Source organism: Electrona antarctica (genome assembly GCF_951216825.1).
Source record: "Electrona antarctica genome assembly, chromosome: 8".
Taxonomy (NCBI): Eukaryota; Metazoa; Chordata; class Actinopteri; order Myctophiformes; family Myctophidae; genus Electrona; species Electrona antarctica.
Window position 1 is genome coordinate 55,353,211 of NC_136789.1, and position 23,477 is coordinate 55,376,687.

The window sequence follows — 23,477 nt, forward strand, 5'->3', positions numbered from 1 at the left end:
ATCTCTGCATTCTTGGAGGTCAACCTATTTCTTTTTTCGTCAATAATTTGTGCCGCTGTGCTAAACAGACGCTCACTATTAACACTGGTGCATGGCGCCCCAAGGTACACCCGTGCTGCTCTAGCAAGCGCTGGAAAACGCTTCTCTCTCTGCCAATAAGCGAAGGGGGATTGCTTTAGACTGATCGTTTTCTCACTTAGATACATATTCATCTGAAATGCTATGGACTCGCCGTCGTTGTCAGCGGCCTGTTCCTGACTTCCTAAAATTGCTGAATACATCTCATACAAGGCTGATCGTCGCTGGACTTTGGGGACGGGCTCTGCAGCTGTCTCGTCTGCGTCACTGTGGTCTGGGTCTTCCAAGATGGCATCTGGCTCTGCTGGCAGTGCTGGCACTGGCTCTGCTGGCTCTGGCTGTGGTGGTTCTGGTCTATCCGGGTTTGAAGCAAGCTTAGTGAGAACTTGGGAAAGCAACTGCCGTGCATGGCCTTTGAGATCCTCTGTGAAGAACCCATCCTTAAACCTTTCATTGAGAAAATAAAACGTTAGTGACAGTGTCATATATTGATTACCTAACCACTAGAGGGCGATGCAAACCAATGCATATTAGTTATGTGACCAACAGTGAATAAACAAATATTAACATTATTTATTTATTAATTGACGGGATGTCGGCTGAGCTGAGCAAATAAATAATATATATGCGTATATAAAATTGACGGGATGTCGGCTGAGCTGAGCAAATAAATAATATATATGCGTATATAAAATTGACGGGATGTCGGCTGAGCTGAGCAAATAAATAATATATATGCGTATATAATTTAGCCAATAGTAATTTTAATTGATTATGTTTTGTTACTGTTGTGCTCACCTCGGATCAAGGATTGTAGCCAGGATGTAGAGGGGCTCTTTCACAATGTCTCTGAATCTCTTTTTGACGGCGTTGCACAGTGTTTCTTTGGCTGTTTGGACTCCTCTGTCGGAATCATCTGGTGTCTCGAGGAGAAGAGTCAGTGCTGCGATGGCTGGGATAACATCAGCTGCTGTGGCTATTCCTTTGGAGATGTCATTTGTAGTCTCTTCGAAAGGTGTGAGGAGAACCGCTAGATTTTCCAACAGCTTCCACTGGTGTGTGGTGAATTCACATGGCAATGTAGTGTAGTCTGCTGCATAGGACAGCAATGCCCGCTTTTGTTCGAGTAATGACTGTGCCATGTAGAAAGAACTGTTCCAGCGGGTTTCTACGTCTTGTTGCAATCTCTTCGGCACTTGGCCCATTTCTCTCTGGATGTCTTGAAGACGTCCATACGCCAAAGGGGAGTGCTTGAAATGGCCAACAATGCGTCTCCCTATAGCCAGTATGTCAATGATGGCGCGCTGTGACAGAAGTCCATCTTTAATAGCAAGCTGTAGGGTGTGTGCCATACAGGGTAAGCTGGGGAGCTTCGCATCTTTCATGGCCTTTTCCATATTTTTGGCATTATCCCGAAGGATCACATGCACTTTCTCCTTCGGTATGCTCCAAGCTTCAAACATGGTCTTGTATGTCTCTGCCAAAGCAAGAGCAGTGTGTGAGCCAGCAAACTCTTGTGAGTGGAGAACGGCGCTCTGAAGTACAAAGTTTTCATCCACCCACTGTGCGGTGAGACTTAGCATTGACATGGGCGATACACTAGAACTCCAAATATCCGAAGTAAAACTGATGGCTGTGGCACCGTGTTTCATAAGACTGTCAATGTGGCTGTAAATGGCATCGTACAACTCGGGCAAAGCCTTGTCGGTGAAATACTTGCGTCCTGGTATGGTGTACCGTGGCTCCAAGTGTGATACAAGCCGTATGAAACCCGCATCATCCACGACTGATAGTGGCTGCTGATCCAGCGCAATGAATTGCATGACTTTCTTATGTATGGTTTTTGCTTTTTTGCTGTCGTGAGGGAAAGGCTCGACGGATTTAAACGCTGCTTTAACCGTCATCTGTGTGTGCTTCTTTTCTTCTGAAACGTCTGGTTTTGCAGCCTGTTTCGCTTCGCTTAGCCTTATGTATTCAACATGCTCGTCGCCGTGTGTAGTCGCCAAGTGCTTTCTCAAGTTGCTTGTGTTAAAATTCTTTGGTAGATTACCTCCACGTGGGACATTTTCTCCACACGTGTTGCAAACTGCATATTTTGGGTCTGTATCTGACACAACGAAAAACTGCCAAACGAGAGACATTGCTGCTAATGTTGTAAATTACGCGTAGCTATAATCTGTGCGGGTCTCGTGTCGTTGCTGCTTGCTGTTTTTCTTTTTTTACTTCCTCATTGGAAGCCCGCTTGTGGAATGAAATGTAGCAGACTCTAGTAGCAGACTCAGACTCTACTAGTGGCTCACAGAGCGCCAGATCGGTGCCTTAGTAAAATGGCACACTAACGGCGCAGCTTTTAGCCTTTTATATCGGTTTTGCGGATCGGTGAATTTTAGACCACCGATCCGATCCGATATATCGGAGATCGGCCGATATAAATCGGCGACCGATATATCGGAGCATCTCTACTGACGATCACCAAGGACAGCGGTCGTAGGTTCCGAGTTATGGAGCTTTGAAAATCCTGCTTTGAACCCATAGAGCTATAATACGGTATATCTAGAGAACGGATGGAGGAGCGGTAGCTCCGCCCCCCGCTATTCACTTCAATGGAAGTTGCTCAGTGGCGTTTTGAAGCCACGACGAAGTCTTCAGGGTAGTACCCCTCAAGCGTTGATATGATTGGTTGGCTCCTATCATAGTACCCCCCTTGCCTTGTGCTGCTCTTGTGGTACCTTCTACGTCACGTCCTACGATTCATTCAACATTGCCCAGCCATTCTGCAGGCTTGTTTGAACCGAGGTAAATGGAGAGGAGTTGTAACGTCCCATAGCTGGTGGTGACGGAGGCGGATCAATGTTAAAAGTTGCTCTGGGGCTCAGCCACTATATACACAGTTAACACTCCGAACGCCCAGGACGAAGTTCTTTGTCCTTTCTATTAGTAACGCCCGTCGCCCAGGACGAAGTATTTTAAAGTTTATTGATACGAGAACAGATCGCATGGCTGTATAGCCCAGGCGCGCCTCCTGGGCTCTCCTCGGTGACGCGCAAGAGTGAGACGTCATCGAAACGTCTGTTTAGCTGATGAAAACGAAAATCTTAAAACGTTCATAAATCGCGATCTAAATCATCCCGTCTTTTTCTGAAAAAAGATCCTGTGTTAGACGGCGCTCCGCGGTCCAGTCGCTAGTCTCGATAGATTTATTATTTTCTCCCGTTGTTGTCGATCGACTCTTAAGTGCTGTGGCTATTGTTAGCTGCTACACAACATCATGAACTTCCGGCCGGTCCGTCCGGAAAAGGCGTCTGTGTTTATAAATCGACTGGGCGCATGAATGTAATGGATTAAATAGTTCCGGGCAATTAAAGTGTTAACCCATAGCTGGTGGGTACGAATATATACGTACTTCGCAAAAAAAGAGTTAAGAATAGTTTTTTAATTATATGCCACATGTTTAATTTACTGTCCGTTTCATGTCAGCATCGAGCCACTTGACACAACAACATGTAAACGGAACAATGGCAGCTGTAGAGAGAGGCACAGTCACTAACACCACGCTGTTCATCCTCTTAACCAGTTCAAACCGGGAACACCACCTGTGTCATTCTAGATTTTAGCTATATATGTCGTCTCTGTCGGGACACAGAGATAAGAGAGAAGACTTTTTAGACCTTTGTAGAATGGGCCTCAGGTATACATGGGTTAAGGATACACTCATGTTATTTCTCACAGTATCTCCTCCTATAATCCTCACTCCCTCGCTCTCCTCCAAGCAGGAACATTAGACACTTATTGGCACGACTGTCAGAATGGTGGACCCAGTTGAACTTCCAGGTTCACGTGAGGCTAGCGAGAGAGAGAGAGAGAGAGAGAGAGAGAGAGGAGGTATAATATGGGAAACACCAGGGAAGAGACTTGGCATCCTGCCCATGCATGTGAAATGAGTGTCTGCTCCCGTGGTAATAAATCTCCCGCAATTAAAGGCCAGATCCGGTCTAGAGCCCGCCTACTAAATACATGAATATATGCCAATATATGGCACATACTTATTATGCAGAATATATGCTGCATATGAGTTCAGGTGTCAGGCGTCGTGCTAATAAATAAGTTGATGCAGTAAGTTGTCTCTGTTTCCCTCTGGTTTGAACATTACAGAGCAGTCAGTCAGCCAGCCAGTCAGTCAGTCAGACAGTCAGTCAGTCAGTCAGTCAAGGCACGTAGCATGGATTAAAATGTTGAATGGGCCAGTTAGCATCGCGATGGGGGGGGGGGGGGGGGGGGAGAGCTCCGTCCATTAGGTGAAACCGTTTTTGCCGGCTTTCTTAATGGAGGACCATTTAAAACAAAAGCGGCTTGCTGTGGTTGGTGTGATTTTGGACACGTTGGCTACAACAGACATTTGCATGCACTGTTGAAACCACAGGGGTGAGGGCTTTGCCGATGTCACTCCGAGGTGAGGTGGAAAGTCTGGAGACGTGAAGTTACTGCAATGTTAGGCTATCTTTTGTTGGGGTTTTTTTTCTCCATTTTATTTCAAGCCTGAAAGGTAGCAGCATGTTAAATTCATGTAAACAAACAAAAGGAGTGCACACCAATAGTGGGGAGGTGCTGACCACGGGAGACAACCTTGAAAATAGGAAGGAGAGGTCGCACAGCTCGTAGTCACGATGCAAAAAAAAAAAGGGTGAAATTCATGTAAACAGCCATAAAGGAAAACTTTAGAAAAGACTCGCTCACTGTATAAAAAAAAGAAGTAAAACTCCTTAGACCGAGACTTAAGAAAACATTTTTTCCTTTTATTTTATCATGCTCATAAAGTGCTCTGTGCTCAAAGTGCAATTAAAAAGCAAACGTTTCGGTCCTAAGACCTTCGTCAGTGCTATATGACAGCCATGAAGGGGAAACTCTTGCCTTTCAGACCAGAACATCACCTGCTCTGTGGAGGCATCGGTGTGTTTATTAACGGAATGTTCAGCATGGTTGTTTTCATGTAGTTTAAATTTTATTTTATCACTGACCTGATGTCAGCTCATGGTCGATACAAGCTTCTGGACGTCGTCTTGAGGCGGTAACATTGAGCTAGAGGTCAACACACTGCAGGCCTCTCTGGTGGCTGAGCATGTTGTTGAGAACGTTCGAGTGGAGAGATGTGCTGGATGTGCACACCGGATCAATGGAGCAGGAGAAAGGCTTCTCTGCATGGGAGAATAGGGAAAGTTGTTCTGTTGTACATTGTTTGCAATCTACAGTATGTTCTGCAGTGTGTTATGATTAAATGTATATCCGTATCTCCTCTATGCTAAACAGTGTAACCTCTAGTGTGTCTTTGCACCGTGTGCCAAAGCCAACACCGTGTAAAAAAACTAAAACAAACGCTTCCTGATCACGATTTATTAACACATTAAATGCTTATGGCGGAATATTCCGTCATATGAAATCCAACCGTGAGCTGCTTCTGATGGAATTCTCCGTCATTAAAGCTGTAAACCATTTTTTGTTTTGGCTTGGCCATGCATTCTTCAGCGATCCTAGATATGTTTCGTGCATGCGCACTGCCGTTCACTTCCTTGTTTACGGCCTGACTAAACTGTCTCTTCTCTCTATATCTTCGTCGCTCTCCATGGTATTGATCATAAAGGCAATGTTCTATCCTCATTTTTGACTTAATCAAAAATCTCGTCGGAATATTAACGCTTCTAAAGAGACATCAGACAAGGTAGCGTGAAGTAGTAATGGAAGAATTCACCTCCCGGTTGTGGCGGGGGCTTTTCAGTAGGGATGTCCCGATACACTTTTTTTTGTTTCCGGTCCCGATACCTCAATTTCTGTGTTAGCCGATACCGAATACCGATACCAGTGTTGTGATCTCATGTTGTGTTTGTAGCAGACTCCTCACTCAAATGTGCACTTGCAGTTTGGGCAACTCCAAAGCAAACTCCACATGTCCCAACATTTTATTTACCTGCCACAGTGTCAACCCCTTACCCCTGTATCGGATCGGTGGTTAGACTGGCATAATCACCGATACCGATATGACCCGATATGACAAATAAGGGCCGATTGGATACTTTTCCCGATACTGATACAGTATCTGCCCATCTGTTTGCCACATGGCAGCGCCTTTATTTATGCTGCAGTAAGACGGTTTAAAAAAAAAAAAAGCAAAACGTGCCCTGTCAACATTTCGTCCTCATCATATCCCGGGTTCTGAATTGATTCGCTGTTGAAGCCTCATGCCTGATTGTCCGCTGAGAAACAGGTGTTGTATTAATGTCCTCCCAGCAGCAGCAGCACGGTGAAAGCTCTGCCCCACCGGCTCCATTGATTTGCTCTTTCTTAACCCAGCCGCTCCATTGATGTGTGCAGAAAGAGAGAAGCAGCCGAACAGCTCGGCATTGACTGCCTGACCAGTCCACCTCTCTCACACACTGACTGCCTGACCAGTCCACCTCTCTCACACACTGACTGCCTGACCCGTCCACCTCTCTCACACACTGACTGCCTGACCAGTCCACCTCTCTCACACACTGACTGCTTGACCAGTCCACCTCTCTCACACACTGACTGCCTGACCAGTCCACCTCTCTCACACACTGACTGCCTGACCAGTCCACCTCTCTCACACACTGACTGCCTGACCAGTCCACCTCTCTCACACACTGACTGCCTGACCAGTCCACCTCTCTCACACACTGACTGCCTGACCCGTCCACCTCTCTCACACACTGACTGCCTGACCAGTCCACCTCTCTCACACACTGACTGCCTGACCAGTCCACCTCTCTCACACACTGACTGCCTGACCAGTCCACCTCTCTCACACACTGACTGCCTGACCAGTCCACCTCTCTCACACACTGACTGCCTGACCCGTCCACCTCTCTCACACACTGACTGCCTGACCAGTCCACCTCTCTCACACACTGACTGCCTGACCCGTCCACCTCTCTCACACACTGACTGCCTGACCAGTCCACCTCTCTCACACACTGACTGCCTGACCAGTCCACCTCTCTCACACACTGACTGCCTGACCAGTCCACCTCTCTCACACACTGACTGCCTGACCAGTCCACCTCTCTCACACACTGACTGCCTGACCAGTCCACCTCTCTCACACACTGACTGCTTGACCAGTCCACCTCTCTCACACACTGACTGCCTGACCAGTCCACCTCTCTCACACACTGACTGCCTGACCAGTCCACCTCTCACAGGGACATGAGCTGAGATGCAGGGTTGGCATATTATAGCCCCAGTTTACATCTCGGACTTACTGGTGGCAAAGCCAAATGTGAGATCTCTCAGGTCCTCTGACAAAGATTTCTTCTGAAGATTCCTGCGACGGGACCGGGCCTTTTGCAGTGGTTGCTCTCACACTGTGGAACGCCCTAACCTTATCGATTCAGATAAGGTTAGATAAGATCTTGTTAAAAACACATTTATTTAGGTTTCATTTGGTCTTGTAATTTTTTTATTTTATCTTCAATGTTTTTGCTTTTATATCTGCTAGCTATAACTGCTAACTGTACAGCACTTTGCAACTTTGTTTTGAAAGGTGCTTTATAAATACATTTTACTTACTTACTAGGGTTGGAACTTAACAGTTCTACTGCGAATCACGCACATTGGCCTCAATTTCCCAGAAGCCATAGCAGCCCAGATGATGACTTGATTTCCGGTTTTGTCATCATAAGGCGACGGCCTCGTCATCAGCTCCCGGATAAATCCGCTGTTTCTTTTTAATTATTTTAAAACGGCGAATTAAACCCATTAAACAAATATCAGGAATGTCGTATTACGCGCGGTGGAACACTGGAGTAAACAATTAGCGGCCGTCAAACTGTTAAAAGGATAGTTCACCCCCGGAATCTTACGTATCCGGTATTCTACAAAAGTATTGGCATCAAAATACAAAATAAGTATGCATTGTTCACAAGTTTTCAAAATGCATCAAAATCCAGAAGGAGACAGACCGGTCTCTCTCTCTCTCTCAAAAAAACTTTTGAAAATAGCAGATCTACTAGCCTGTAAAGCCACTCGTCTGCAACTGGCCCAAATACTGGTCCGGCCGGGATGATTTGTTTATTTTTCAAACACAGTTCTTATATGCGGCGATCTAAGATCCCCCTATGGGGATTACAATACAAATAAGAAAGTGCACAAACCCGTGGACTTAGCGCCCTCTAGCGATATAGATATTTAGAAAACCTAAACCTTGCCATTTCTCTCGACTTTTCTGTTCATTTATTTTCTGTTCAGTCTTTCTTTAAGAATCTCTGCTGTGTCCGCCTGCATGCCTCACTTGATTCTGATTACTCTGGAGTGGTTTTTAGAACACATTTTATTGCACAGCTAAATCCTCTGTAAAGTTTAACTCTGAAACCCTAAATATGCCCATTTAGTTACGTCAACTAAACTCAACTGCGTATACAGGCTGATCCATTAAGGACAAAATGAGAGAGAGAGGGGGGAGAGGGGGGGAGAGAGAGGGGGGGAGAGAGAGGGGGGGAGAGATCAGAGCTGTTTATGAACAAAGTGCCTTGCTCAAAATGTCTGAGGTCCATTTGTTGGGATTTGAACCGACCACCACAAGCTCACTTACCGGTAATTGTAATGAAGTGACCTACAGGTCTGTGTTACAGCAGTGACCAGTGTTGCCATGTCTGCTTATTGCAGACGACTTTGGGCTTGTTTTTCTGTAAAGTCACTTGTAGACATTAGTCCACTTGCCAGAATGTGAACCCAGGCATGTTGAGTACACCAAAGTATTATGTTAGAAATGTTGAGTATGGGGTGCACGGTGGCACAGTTGGTAGTGCTGTCGCCTCACAGCTAGAAGGTCCTGGGTTCGATTCCCGCTCGGGACGCTGTGGGTGCTGGCGGCGTGTTTCCTCCTCCGCGTCATCAGTGCCCATACCCGAGGCGGGGTTGGCGAAAGGGCCTTTCTGTGTGGAGTTTGCATGTTCTCCCCGTGTCCCCTAGGGTAGGTACCCTCACAAAAAACATGCAGTAATCCTGGTCTCTAAACTGCCTCCCCCTGGCCTGATGGAGGGGAAAGGAACTGGTTGGAATAACGTGTTCCTTCCACACGCTACGTCCAACCAGGGAAACTCCCCTGTCAGGTGTAAAGGAGCAACTTGGACACTCATGCATGAAGGAAGCATGAGTTCAAGTCCGTTGCTCTCCCCATGTCCCCCATATATGGGGACTAGGTTGGCGGAGGGTGTGTAGAGCCCAGGATCACATTAGATAATTGACACAGGGGTGAAAAAAAAAAAAAAAGTTGAGTATGGGTCCCCAGCATGTAGAAACTGCCGGATGCTAACTTTCATATGTTGAGCAATTTTCATAATTGGCATAATACGTGACTATCAGTAGGTATTGGATGGAGCCCGCACACCACAGGTACAAGAAAGACGTTCTTTATTGAAAATTCTGGCAACGTTTCGATCTATTTGATCTTCATCAGGTCATGTGAACATACACAAAAGTTTGTACTTTTATACTCAGGGAGTGCCCCCATTAACCAATCAAAACACCACATTTTGGTGCCCCTCCCATCACTACAGGTGTGACACGTCAACCCTGAGTGAGTGGGTGGGGACCCAGACATATTGATGTAAATATAATCTGTTCAGATATTTTAGTGCACTAATTAAAAACATTTTAAAACCATTTTAAAACATACATGTATATTTATACTCATTTCACCAATACATCAAATAAAGATCTCACAAGTCCTACTAGGTCTGTGGGCTTTTACATTTCCAATGTTTTTCCTTTTGTTGTATTGTTTTCCTTTTGTAAGGTAAACTCTAGTAACTAAACTGAAAAACTGAAAGATACTGATGTAAAATAGTATACTATGGAGACAAGAAATGAAGAAGAACAATCAAGATAACAACCAAGGAAACTACGGAAAGAAACCAAAATATATATATATATATATATATATATATATATATATATATATATATATATATAAACATAAAACACACCAAATGATATACATGCAACAACAACATATGTACCAGGTTGGATTTATTCAACGCAGGAGGCCACCTTTTAAAGTTTAGAAAAATATATTTTTGAACCATAATTAAAAATCAATTGGAGAAGCAGAGCTTCACTCCAAACAAACCAAAAAGGTTTCTACAGAAAGTGTCTAATTTCATCTTCCTGGTTTAAGCCCCTCGGCATCATGGTTTGAAGAGTATGAATGTAGTAAAATCTCTTCTTAATAAAAGGTTATCAATGTTACCTCGCCTTCTTGGAGTTTTAACATGTTCTATACCAATGTATCTCAGGGAGGAGACACTATGTTGTGCTTCAGCAAAGTGTAAGGCCACTGGACTGCGTTGATCCCTGGTGCGTATGTTGCTCCGGTAAATGGTAAATGGTAAAAGGTGCATTTATATAGCGCCTTTATCCAAGGCGCTTTACAGAGATTGTGCATTACATTCACCCATTCACACACACATTCATACACCGACGGCAGCAGAAACCATGCAAGGCACCAACTAGCACATCGGGAGCAATTAGGGGTTCAGTGTCTTGCTCAAGGACACTTCGACAGTAACTCTGGTGGAGCCCGGGTTCGAACTGGCAACCTTACGGTTACCATCCAGACACTCTACCCCTGAGCCACCGCCGCCCGGTGTTCAGCAATCCTGGTTTTGAGAGCTCTGGTGGTCTTTCCTACATAGGCGAGACCACAGGGACATGATATTAGATACACAACATTGTTTTGATTATGAACCCTCTAATTTTTATTTTCTTCCCTGTGTGAGGATGGTTATAGGTGGTGCACTTAGTAGTGAAATTACACTGTGTGCAGGCTCCACATCTATAGTTCCCATCTGGGACATCTAGAAAAGTACCTTTTCTTAGGGGAGGTAGATCTGATTTTACCAATACATTTCTCAAATTTGGAGGACGTTTGTATACCACCCTAGGGGAATCTTTGAACACATTACCTACTTGTGGGTCTGTACTTACTATATGCCAATGTTTTTTAATGATGCTCTCGAGTTCCTTGCCCACAGGAGAGTACTGCAGGAAACTAGTGTACTAGTGGTTTTGCCTGTCTTTTTGTGAGACACTCTTCCTGCGTGATATCCATATACTTATCTCTAGCTGATTTAATCCACTGTTCTGGGTAACCCTTTTGTCTAAATCTCAAGTCTAGTTCGTCTGCTTGTTTTTTTAAAACGGCCTCATCGCTGCAGATTCAGCGGGTCCGACTATATTGGCTGATTGGTAGACTTTTCTTTAGATGAGTAGGGTGGAAGGAATCGGCCTGTAGATAGGAACACTTGTCTGTTTTCTTTAGATGAGTAGGGTGGAAGGAATCGGCCTGTAGATAGGAACACTTGTCTGTTTTCTTTCTATAGAGGTCAGTAGCAAACCCATTACCATTTCTCTTTATGAGTATGTCCAGAAAGTTGATTTCCTGCAGGTCATGGCAGATAGTAGATTTTAGGTGTTCAAATAGGTAAAGAACTCCATAAGAGTGTTCTCAGGACCTTATCATGAATACATTATCCACAAAACGTTTCCATAGTTTAATGTGTTTACCATTAACAACCAATAGAAGGCAAAACATTCAAAGTTTCATCATGCTTTATGAGCATGTGACATGACAAACTAGGGGGTTTTCATGATGCTGAATCCATTCCAAGCATTAGTTTTGCACAAAAAACACTCCTTGGGCTAAAACGGCCATAGCCGTCATCACAAATGTGATGATGTCAGCATATTTGGGCTAGTTATATGGCTGTTTTTTGCCCTATCAGTGGTTTCCAACATTATTTTATCCATTCTTTATTCGCCATTTCAAGATTCAAGATTCTTTATTGCCATGTCAACAGAGTTGATTGGAATTTGTTTCAGTGACATTCATTGCAGTAACGGGGGATAGGGACAACAATTAGAACTACACAGCTGCAGCCATATTTCGGCGCTGCCCTTAGCTATCCTTGCATCAGAGTAGCAAGTAGTAAGCCACGGACCACCATTTGATCAGATTCAGCCTCTCAGAACCAAAACGTATATTTGTTAATCGTTGGATACGATGTTGGCCAAAATTCTATGCTGTGTGTAATATGTATTGATGTTGGCACCGTAGGAGAGATAACAGGCAAACGTTGATCAAAAATAACAATTCTTCTATATACTGTACATTCTCTGATTGTGTAGACTTCTAGTAAATTAAGTGATGCAAATGTTTAACAATACTTTTACTCAAGAGTTAAAATATCTATAAGGGTCCATTTGGTTACCAACTCTACCATTATTTAGCTGCTGGGGACCACCTGGAACCTCCTCAAGGATCATCGGTGGTCCCCGGACCACTGGTTGAGAACTTAACAAATGATTGTTAAACATCTGCATTACTTAATTAACATGATGTCTACAGTTATAATGTCGTTTTTTTTGTGTGTTTTATTATTTTTTTTCATCAATGTTTCCCTGTTATCTCTCCTATGGTGACAGCGTCAATATAGCATGGAATTGTGGACAGAATCATATCCAACAAACAAAATATTCTTCAGTTTTGGGTCTACGATGCTAAATCTCATCAAATGGTGGTCCCGGGCTCAAAAACTGAATAAATAATGAGCCGTCCTTGATATGAAAGGTTTAAAACCACTGACCTACAGGTGTGTGTGTGTGTGTGTGTGTGTGTGTGTGTGTGTGTGTGTGTGTGTGTGCGTGTGCGTGCGTGCGTGCGCGCGCGCGCGCGCGCAGCAGTGCTACATTAGCAGAATGCTAATAAAGCCGTGCTTCTCCCTGAAGGGAGGCGCGCAGACTAAAAGGGAAAGCTTTATTAGCAGTGCTGCTGCTGCCACGGCTGCTAAATGATTCAAACTGGCTGCTAGCTCCCATTTTAAAAGCATCAATATTTCAGCTCATTCTGTCCGATGTTGGACACTGATGCGTACATTTGACAGTTTTTCTTTCTTTTTCACCCTTTTTTTCCCATCACTGTGTTGATTTTGACAGCACATTTTGATTCAGTCATAGTATTCTTTTGAATAAAACTCCATTTAGTTTGTCGTATTTTAGTCATCTGAAATGTATTTGTTTTGGTCTAGTTTTAGTTGAATCAGTGGTTTTCAACCAGTGGTCTTTGAGGGGTTTCCAGGTGGTCCCCATGCTAAATGATGGAAAGTTGGTAACCAAATGGACCCTTGTAGATCTTGTAAGTCTTGAGAGCGTAAAATGAAACCAAATGGACCTGGCTCTGTTCTCAAGTGCTCTCATGTAGAAGTTAATTTACAAGTGGTCAACGCATTTAGAGAATATAGAATAATCGTAATTTTTATATATTATGTTTATAAATAAATACATCAAAGATGCGAATATAATCCATTTCTAATGGATGAAGCCTTGGCCTGGAAGAGAGGTCATCAGGTGGTCTCCAACCTTCTTAGAGTGTTTCAACCCTCAACCACTACACTCTCCAGTTGGCGGGTCAGGCTGGTCAGCAGTGATTGGCCAAGTCACTGCCCCTCTCCTCCAGGCTTCCAGCTATATAGAAGTCCACAGAGGGTGCGCCCCGGGCGCAGCCATCACCGAGGTGCAATCAGCACCGCGGGGAGGGCCACACCTGGCCAACAGGAAAGTTCGAAACCTGCCGGCCAGGGGCAGCAAACCAGTGCTGGCCACACCCAAGCGACCGCCGCACCCCCGGGGACCTTTAGTTTTGGGTCTGAGAGGCTAAATGTCATCATCAAATGGTGGTCTATGGCTCAAATGCCGAATAAATAATATGTAAAAGGGTTGAAAACCACTGGACTAAATACCATTAAGATTCTACAGTTGATTTTGACGACCAAAATGTATTCTGTTTGAACACCTGTGTGCCGACAATAGCGGATCTGCAAGCTCACAACGTGTCGCACTGAAGAAAAATAAAATAAACTTCAATCAATTTCAATTACTTGTTTCACATCCCTACAACCAATCATAAAAATTGCCTGTCTTTTAGTTCTACTGGATCTCGTCTCCACTAGTCCCTCTCTAACATTTTAGTCCAGTTCCATTTTGTTGACAAAATTGTCATTATATTTAGTCTTAGTTTTAGTCATCGTAGCGTAGTTAGTGTGGTTGCCTATATAGCGTCGCAGTCCCGCCCCCTCGAGAGACCCGGAAAAGAAATCCCCGTTCATTTTCCTCATATACTTTTCAGAAAGTATTTATTTAAAGACGTTTACGCCACGGACAAAGCCAACTCTTGTCGTGACAAATCATGACAATAAACACGATGTTTTGGGCCAAACAAAGAATTAGAAAGTCGAAAAAAAGGCAGGTTACAACACTTTTTTTGTTTTTCTTCGTTGTAATTATTTGTTTGGACCAAAATATTGTTTTTTGTTGTCATGATTTGTCACGACTCGAGTTGGCTTCGTACGACGCTTAAAAGGTCTTTAAATAAATACTTTTTGAAATGTCTATGGGAAAAAAATGCATTGGGATTCATTTCCTGGGCCTGGCGTCGTCATGAAAGGGGGCGGGACTGCGATGCTCTATAGGCAAGCAGACAATTATTGTTATTGCACTTTATTTATTGCGTTTAAATAGTTGAAAAACATTTAAAATGGTGCAATAACTCTCTATTCTACCCTCCGATTGGCCAGCGACTCGGAACTCTTCCCAAGGCATTTGCACAGTAAGACAGAGTTACGACAGCCTCATGGGGCCAGTCCAGTGGCGGCTCTTCTGCGTAGACTTCTATTGGCGAAGAGCATTGCGACAATGTCCTGGACCGGAAGTTGGCAGAATGCACCGGACTCGGGCAGCAGCCCAGCTTTAATGATCTTAAAACCCTTTATTTTAGATTGTTTTTTTTTTGTAATAGTACAAGCATAAACATTTCAGAGACTTTAGTTGTCACTGTTCTGTGCAATACACGCACACGCCACCCTCGCTGAAAATAATTCTAGGCCTATTTCAAACTCCAGCTTGTCCCAGTTCAGGCTGCATGAACAGCGCTTGAGCGCTCACGTTTCTGTTTTCTGCCCCCTCAATGTCCTACCTCTGTCTTACTCTATATGGCTCTGGGCATTTGTGCGCTTTGCCCTCATCTGATTGGACAGTATACAGTGACATGCCCAGCTCAACTCTTCTAATTGAACAATATTCCTATAGACACAGGCAATATACCACACTAGCAATTCCGCGGGATTGCATCTTTCATAGTTTTTATATTTAGTTTCCGCCAGTGAAAAAAGGTAGTCGACGGACATTCTGCCATAGTTTTAGTTGGCGGAATCGATATTCAACACTGTGGTGACGTACGGGGGGGGGGGATTAGTGGGTCAGTTGGTCTGTCGGTGTAGTCTCACGTGGTCATTAGTGGGTCAGTTGGTCTGTCGGTGTAGTCTCACGTGGTCATTAGTGGGTCAGTTGGTCTGTTGGTGTAGTCTCACGTGGTCATTAGTGGGTCAGTTGGTCTGTCAGTGTAGTCTCACGGGGGGATTAGTGGGTCAGTTGGTCTGTTGGTGTAGTCTCACGTGGTCATTAGTGGGTCAGTTGGTCTGTTGGTGTAGTCTCACGTGGTCATTAGTGGGTCAGTTGGTCTGTCGGTGTAGTCTCACGGGGGGATTAGTGGGTCAGTTGGTCTGTCGGTGTAGTCTCACTGGGTCATTAGTGGGTCAGTTGGTCTGTCAGTGTAGTCTCACGTGGTCATTAGTGGGTCAGTTGGTCTGTCGGTGTAGTCTCACGTGGTCATTAGTGGGTCAGTTGGTCTGTCGGTGTAGTCTCACGTGGTCATTAGTGGGTCAGTTGGTCTGTCGGTGTAGTCTCACGTGGTCATTAGTGGGTCAGTTGGTCTGTTGGTGTAGTCTCACGTGGTCATTAGTGGGTCAGTTGGTCTGTCGGTGTAGTCTCACGTGGTCATTAGTGGGTCAGTTGGTCTGTCAGTGTAGTCTCACTGGGAGATTAGTGGGTCAGTTGGTCTGTCTGTGTAGTCTCACGGGGGGATTAGTGGGTCAGTTGGTCTGTCAGTGTAGTCTCACGGGGGGATTAGTGGGTCAGTTGGTCTGTCAGTGTAGTCTCACTGGGAGATTAGTGGGTCAGTTGGTCTGTCTGTGTAGTCTCACGGGGGGATTAGTGGGTCAGTTGGTCTGTCGGTGTAGTCTCACTGGGAGATTAGTGGGTCAGTTGGTCTGTCGGTGTAGTCTCACTGGGGGATTAGTGGGTCAGTTGGTCTGTCGGTGTAGTCTCACGTGGTCATTAGTGGGTCAGTTGGTCTGTCAGTGTAGTCTCACGTGGTCATTAGTGGGTCAGTTGGTCTGTCAGTGTAGTCTCACGGGGGGATTAGTGGGTCAGTTGGTCTGTCAGTGTAGTCTCATGTGGTCAGAAGGATTAGTGGGTCAGTTGGTCTGTCGGTGTAGTCTCATGTGGTCAGAAGGACTAGTGGGTCAGTTGGTCTGTCAGTGTAGTCTCATGTGGTCAGAAGGATTAGTGGGTCAGTTGGTCTGTCGGTGTAGTCTCATGTGGTCAGAAGGATTAGTGGGTCAGTTGGTCTGTCAGTGTAGTCTCATGTGGTCAGAAGGATTAGTGGGTCAGTTGGTCTGTCGGTGTAGTCTCATGTGGTCAGAAGGATTAGTGGGTCAGTTGGTCTGTCAGTGTAGTCTCATGTGGTCAGAAGGATTAGTGGGTCAGTTGGTCTGTCGGTGTAGTCTCATGTGGTCAGAAGATGCCAGCACGGTGGCGAGAACAGCCTCTTTGCTTTGGTAACCAATCATGTCACAGAGAGAGAGAGAGAGAGCGAGAGCATTTGACCTGTGTGAGTGATGCCTAATTAACATTGTGTGTGTGTGTGTGTGTGTGTGTGTGTGTGTGTGTGTGTGTGTGTGTGTGTGTGTGTGTGTGTGTGTGTGTGTGTGTGTGTGTGTGTGTGTGTGTGTGTGTGTGTGTGTGTGTGTGTGTGTGTGTGTGTGTGTGTGTGTGTGTGTGTGTGTGTCTATTATGTCCTTGATCCAAAGAGAGCCTTCACTCAAAGCGCTTTACACACACACACACACACACACACACACACACACACACACACACACACACACATACTGTATAAACATAGGAAAGTTTAGATTGGGATAAACTTCTGTCTGTCTGTCTGTCTCTGTCTGTCTGTCAGTTCCATGCTGTGACGTTGGAGCTTACAGCTGCAGACTGTTGTAAGCTCTAAATCCCTGCTTTTATGAAGCCCTGCAGAAGGTCAGTGCATCAACACTGGATGATGGGAGATGGACAGGCTGCCACATTTTAACATGGATTGGCTGGCTGGCTGGCTGGCTTGGACATTCAGAACAGTGTACACATTGTTGTTAGTGGGAATGAAAACAGTTCGATTCCCTGCTGTATTATCTTTGTGTCGAAGTGCACTGAACCCTGAACCACTCCTGGTTGGTGTCTCGCACGGTGAATGAGAGAATGTATAATGTAAAACGCTTTTAATCGAGGCTCTCGTTGGATCAAGGCCATATAGAAATGCGCGCGCTCGCACACATGCAGACACACACACACGCTTCTGCTTGCTGTTCATCGCCACAGGGACAACGTGTTAATTAAGCATCACTCACACAGGTCAAATAGATCTACGCTCTCTCCCTCTCTCTCTCCCTCCCCCTCTCCCCCTCTCCCTCTCCCTCTCCCCCTCCCCCTCCCCCTCTCTCTCTCTCCCCCTCTCTCTCTCCCCCTCTCTCTCTCTCTCTCTCTCTCTCTCTCTCTCTCTCTCTCTCTCTCTCTCTCTCTCAGGCATTTGCCTGATAATCCATGGACATTATGAATTATGATGATAGCGTACTCACCGTACTGTGTGGGCCAACACAACATAATATAGTGTCTGTGGAGGTCCTACTGTATAGTGTTCAGTGTCTGTGTGCACCTGCATGCTCTCTCCGAGAGCGTGGACCAATCCCTAATAGGCCCAACGTCCACTCTCCTCCTTCATTGGCTGCTTTAATTGGTGCGGGGGCTGTCACGATTACGATTAATTTGTCACACTTAATCATTGCGATTAACGATCTAATTGTGTTTCTGGCGTTGGAACGACGGGACATTTTGAATAGAACATTATTTACGTTCAGGCTTCGTAATGACAAGGTGCACAGGGCAGATATATGACAGATAACTGCCTATACCAAGACCTTACTGGCATTTCTTTTGAATATTATGATATAAGTGTCGCAGTGTTGCATTGTCAGCTTATAGATCAGTTATTTCTGCTTTTTTTTTATGTATTAACATCTTTCAACATGGAAACGATTATTGCCGTTAGGACAAAATGCAGCAGTTTGCAACCCTTTCAGCCTGCCCCCAAAATAATCACATTTGAACTGGAATGTACAGTATGAGGTCAAAATGTCTGATAAGTTTTTATAGTCTAGTTTTAGTTTTTTTGGTCACTGTTGAAGTTCTCTTCTCTTCTCTTCTCTTCTCTTCTCTTCTCTTCTCTTCTCTTCTCTTCTCTTCTCTTCTCTTCTCTTCTCCTCTCCTCTCCTCTCCTCTCCTCCTTTAATTGCACGGCCAAATTGACCTCCCCCATCATACAGTGACGTTTAGATGGAGTGTAAATTGGTGCACGCGGACACACACACACACACACCGAGCCTGCCTCCAGTACTGCCAGTGATTCATACTAAATCTCGTTCATGTTGCACTGTATTGTTTTGTAAATCGATCACAGTTCCATACGTTTCTGCTGGGCTCGGCATTTTGCTATTATTGCGGATGCTGATGGAGCTGTTGTACTGTGTCTGATAATCCCCCGTTATACCAGCCGGACTCCTCCTTTCTGTTGCAAACAAACAACACCATTATTTTAGCAGAAGACAAAAGCCTGGCAAGACGTCAAAGAAATAAGGCTGCTCAGTGTGGAGAGCGTCATGTGCGGTGTGCGATGGGCCAGGTGTAGTGTGGAGAGCGTCATGTGCGGTGTGCGATGGGCCAGGTGTAGTGCAGCGGTGTGCGATGGGCCAGGTGTAGTGGTGTGCGGTGTGCGATGGGCCAGGTGTAGTGGTGGGCGGTGTGCGATGGGCCAGGTGTAGTGGTGGGCGGTGTGCGATGGGCCAGGTGTAGTGGTGGGCGGTGTGCGATGGGCCAGGTGTAGTGGTGTGCGGTGTGCGATGGGCCAGGTGTAGTGCAGCGGTGTGCGATGGGCCAGGTGTAGTGGTGTGCGGTGTGCGATGGGCCAGGTGTAGTGGTGGGCGGTGTGCGATGGGCCAGGTGTAGTGGTGGGCGGTGTGCGATGGGCCAGGTGTAGTGGTGGGCGGTGTGCGATGGGCCAGGTGTAGTGGTGGGCGGTGTGCGATGGGCCAGGTGTAGTGGTGTGCGGTGTGCGATGGGCCAGGTGTAGTGCAGCGGTGTGCGATGGGCCAGGTGTAGTGCGGTGTGCGATGGGCCAGGTGTAGTGCGGTGTGCGATGGGCCAGGTGTAGTGGTGTGCGGTGTGCGATGGGCCAGATGTAGTGGTGTGCGGTGTGCGATGGGCCAGGTGTAGTGGTGTGCGGTGTGCGATGGGCCAGGTGTAGTGGTGTGCGGTGTGCGATGGGCCAGGTGTAGTGGTGTGCGGTGTGCGATGGGCCAGGTGTAGTGGTGTGCGGTGTGCGATGGGCCAGATGTAGTGGTGTGCGGTGTGCGATGGGCCAGGTGTAGTGGTGTGCGGTGTGCGATGGGCCAGGTGTAGTGGTGTGCGGTGTGCGATGGGCCAGGTGTAGTGGTGTGCGGTGTGCGATGGGCCAGGTGTAGTGGTGTGCGGTGTGCGATGGGCCAGGTGTAGTACAGCGGTGTGCGATGGGCCAGGTGTAGTACAGCGGTGTGCGATGGGCCAGGTGTAGTGGTGTGCGGTGTGCGATGGGCCAGGTGTAGTGGTGTGCGGTGTGCGATGGGCCAGGTGTAGTGGTGTGCGGTGTGCGATGGGCCAGGTGTAGTGGTGTGCGGTGTGCGATGGGCCAGGTGTAGTACAGCGGTGTGCGATGGGCCAGGTGTAGTGGTGGGCGGTGTGCGATGGGCCAGGTGTAGTGCAGCGGTGTGCGATGGGCCAGGTGTAGTGCAGCGGTGTGCGATGGGCCAGGTGTAGTGGTGTGCGGTGTGCGATGGGCCAGGTGTAGTGGTGTGCGGTGTGCGATGGGCCAGGTGTAGTGGTGTGCGGTGTGCGATGGGCCAGGTGTAGTGGTGTGCGGTGTGCGATGGGCCAGGTGTAGTGCAGCGGTGTGCGATGGGCCAGGTGTAGTGCGGTGGTGTGCGATGGGCCAGGTGTAGTGCGGCGGTGTGCGATGGGCCAGGTGTAGTGCAGTGCGGTGTGCGATGGGCCAGGTGTAGTGCAGTGGTTTTACACCCTTTTCACATCAAGGTCCATTATGTATTTGGCATTTGAGCCACGGCAGTGATGTAAATAGGTTTTCAATGTAATGAGTCCCGGGATGCAGGGATGCTCTTTTAGAAATGAGTCCCAGCGACATTTTATGAGTCCCACTTCAACCACGTTAGGAGTCATATTTTGCCATTTTTACAAATTGCAGCATTTAACTCCCATCTCATTTTATATGGTTATAATGTGGTTATATTCATGTAGAAAACAGAAGAAGAAATGATTATTATAACTAAAGCTAGCAAAATAAACTAGAATAACAAGTCACACCCATGTGAAGTAAGTGGTGCAACTCCGTGTGGGGGTCCCCGGGGGGGGAGGTCCAGACCCACAGGAACGCACCCAGGGCGCCGGCCCGATTCCGGCGAGCCGCCCCGCGTCCGAAACGGTTGAGAAATGACAGAGTCCCTCTACTGTACCCTCTACTGTACTGTACTGTCACTGTACTGTACTGGCACACCTGCAATCACCATATATACAGTTAATATGTGCGTGTGTGTTTGTGTGTGTGTTAGGTTGCGCACAGGTGGTGAAAAACAACCATGCTGTTTTCGTGCTCATACCCAGGCAGCCAGCCAGCTACCCACACACATAGTCACTTAAGGAAGTGGTTTGCACCACTTAAAAACAGTACAGTAGTGCATCCCGTGGATGCAGAGGTCGTTGTTTTATTGCGTCCCTTAACTATAAACTGCGTTTTGGGATGCAAAATGCACGCTATTTTAATCTCTGCCACGGACCATCATTTGATGAGATTTAGCCTCTCAGACCCAAAACTTACAACATTTTGTTATCGTTGGATAATATTTTGTCCACAATTGTATTTATGTGGTACCATAGGAGAGATAACGATTCAAATGACAATTCTTCTAACATATTCTTGTGTAGACTTCTTGTACATTGTGTTTCACAATCATTGTACACTTGAGAGCATAATATTAACCCATTTTGAGCGGGAACCCCTTTTGGTGGATTATGTTATAATTTAGCTATTGAAAAATAATAGCAGATCTACAAGTTCATAGCGCGGCACTCGGTGCCGTGCTATGAACTTGTAGATCTGCTATTTTTGAAAAATCGTTAAAATGTGCCTCAAATCTTTCAGAAAATTGTCATGATTTAGAAAACATTTTTATTTAAATTGCGACGTCAGGCCTGAATGGGTTTTAAACCAAATGGACCCGGTCCAATAGCAGATCAACAAGCTTACAACACGTGTTGTAAGCTTGTTGATCTGCTATTTCTGTAAAAAAGAAAAGAAAAAAAAAAAGGAAGGAAAATGTATGGACATTTTTCAACATGGAAACATAATTGCGATTATCTCAAATAATTGATATTAGGCGTTTATGTAGGCGTTTATGACTTTTATGTCCATGGAGATCCATGATGTCGCCGAGTCACTCATCCTGCTCAATGTCGACTCGCTGAGTCACTGGTGGTGAATGACATGTGTGCGTGTGACCTTTAAATGGTGTCTGTGTGTGACAGGGTTTGAACTGTGTGTGTGTGTGTGTGTGCGTGCGTGCGTGCGTGCGTGCGTGCGTGCGTGCGTGCGTGCGTGCGTGCGTGCGTGCGTGCGTGCGTGCGTGCGTGCGTGCGTGCGTGCGTGCGTGCGTGCGTGCGTGCGTGCGTGCGTGCGTGCGTGCGTGCGGAAGCCTTTATGACCGAAGACTGCAAAACCGAACAATCAGATACATGAATGAACTGAACTGATAAAGAACCAGAGCGAAACCGGGAAAAGGAAAACGCTCACGATCATTTTTGCACCTTTCTAAACTAAATTTGCTTCATGGAACATAGCCTCAATTGCTCCTTCTTAAACTAAACGGTGTTTATGGAAACACTGTGAAACTGTTCACAAAAATGTTACCTAACTTTGCAACTACAGGGAAAACATGCACATGTACATGTGTTACTGTTATCTTTACACTTTGATTGCTCTTTCTTGCACTCTTTATTCTTGTTTGCTGTGCCTGTTGTGGTTTTTGTTGTTGTGAATGTTATGCTATATATGCCGCTGCATTGTCTGTAAGGGAGCCAAAACAAAAATAAGTGTTACTCTTATGTACCTGTACACAAGATGTAACGATAAAGTACAACCTTGAACCTTGGAAGTCGTTAAACTAAGCTAGGTTATTATTGTAGGTGCAATCTACTGTTGTGTTTATCTTTTGCAGCCATAGGACATGTACGTACATAGGTTGGTTGTAAGTGGCTTCCAATAAAATGCAAAATTCTGTGCAATCTCTTCTATTATCGGTAGCAGCCAAACATGGCGAAGACACAGTTACTTGTACCTCTGAACGGTGTGTGGGTATTTGTCCAAGATTAGCTGACTGCATTTTGTACAGCACGTGTAAATATTTGTGTCCTTATGTGTACCGTGTATCTTATGTGGACATACAGTAAATACATGATTAACCCATTCAGAACGGGAACGCCTTTTGGTGTTTTAAGCATTATGCTATACTTTAGCTATTGAAAAATAACAGATCTACAAGCTCGTAGCGCGGCACCGAGTGCCGCACTACGAGCTTGTAAATCTGCTATTTTTGAAAAATCGTGACAATGTGGCTCAAATCTTTGAATATATATTCTTTCACAGCAAACGTTTTTAACTCAAATAATTGCTACTGGGGAGGTCCCTGGAACAACATATTTTCAGATGGGGGTCCGCGGCCAAATACAGATAATTCTGGGGGTCCTTGACACAAAGTTGAGCACAATATAGAAACATAGGTTTTTCAGATGATTTCATGATTTAGAACAGTGGTTTTCAACCATTTTCCAGGTGGTCCCCAGCTAAATGAAGCAGAGCTGGTAACCAAATGGGCCCTTATAGGTCTTTAACTGTTGAGAGTGTAAAGTTTTACACTCCCAAGAGTTAAATAATTGTTAATCATCTGACTTACTTAATTTTCAAGAACACACAATTAGAAAAACATTTGCCTGTTATCTCTCCTAAATACAGCATGGAATTGTGGACAAAACCAAAACAAATCATTAGTTTTGGGTCTGAGAGA

The 23,477-nt window shown here is 45.7% G+C and overlaps 1 protein-coding gene across 1 annotated transcript in view; it reads left to right on the forward strand.

Annotated features, from left to right (window-relative positions):
- Nucleotides 1-23,477, forward strand: part of LOC306928856 (polypeptide N-acetylgalactosaminyltransferase 10-like) — a gene marked incomplete at its 3' end in the record, with an annotated part of 52,504 nt that overhangs the window by 23,816 nt on the left and 5,211 nt on the right. The window lies entirely within an intron of this gene.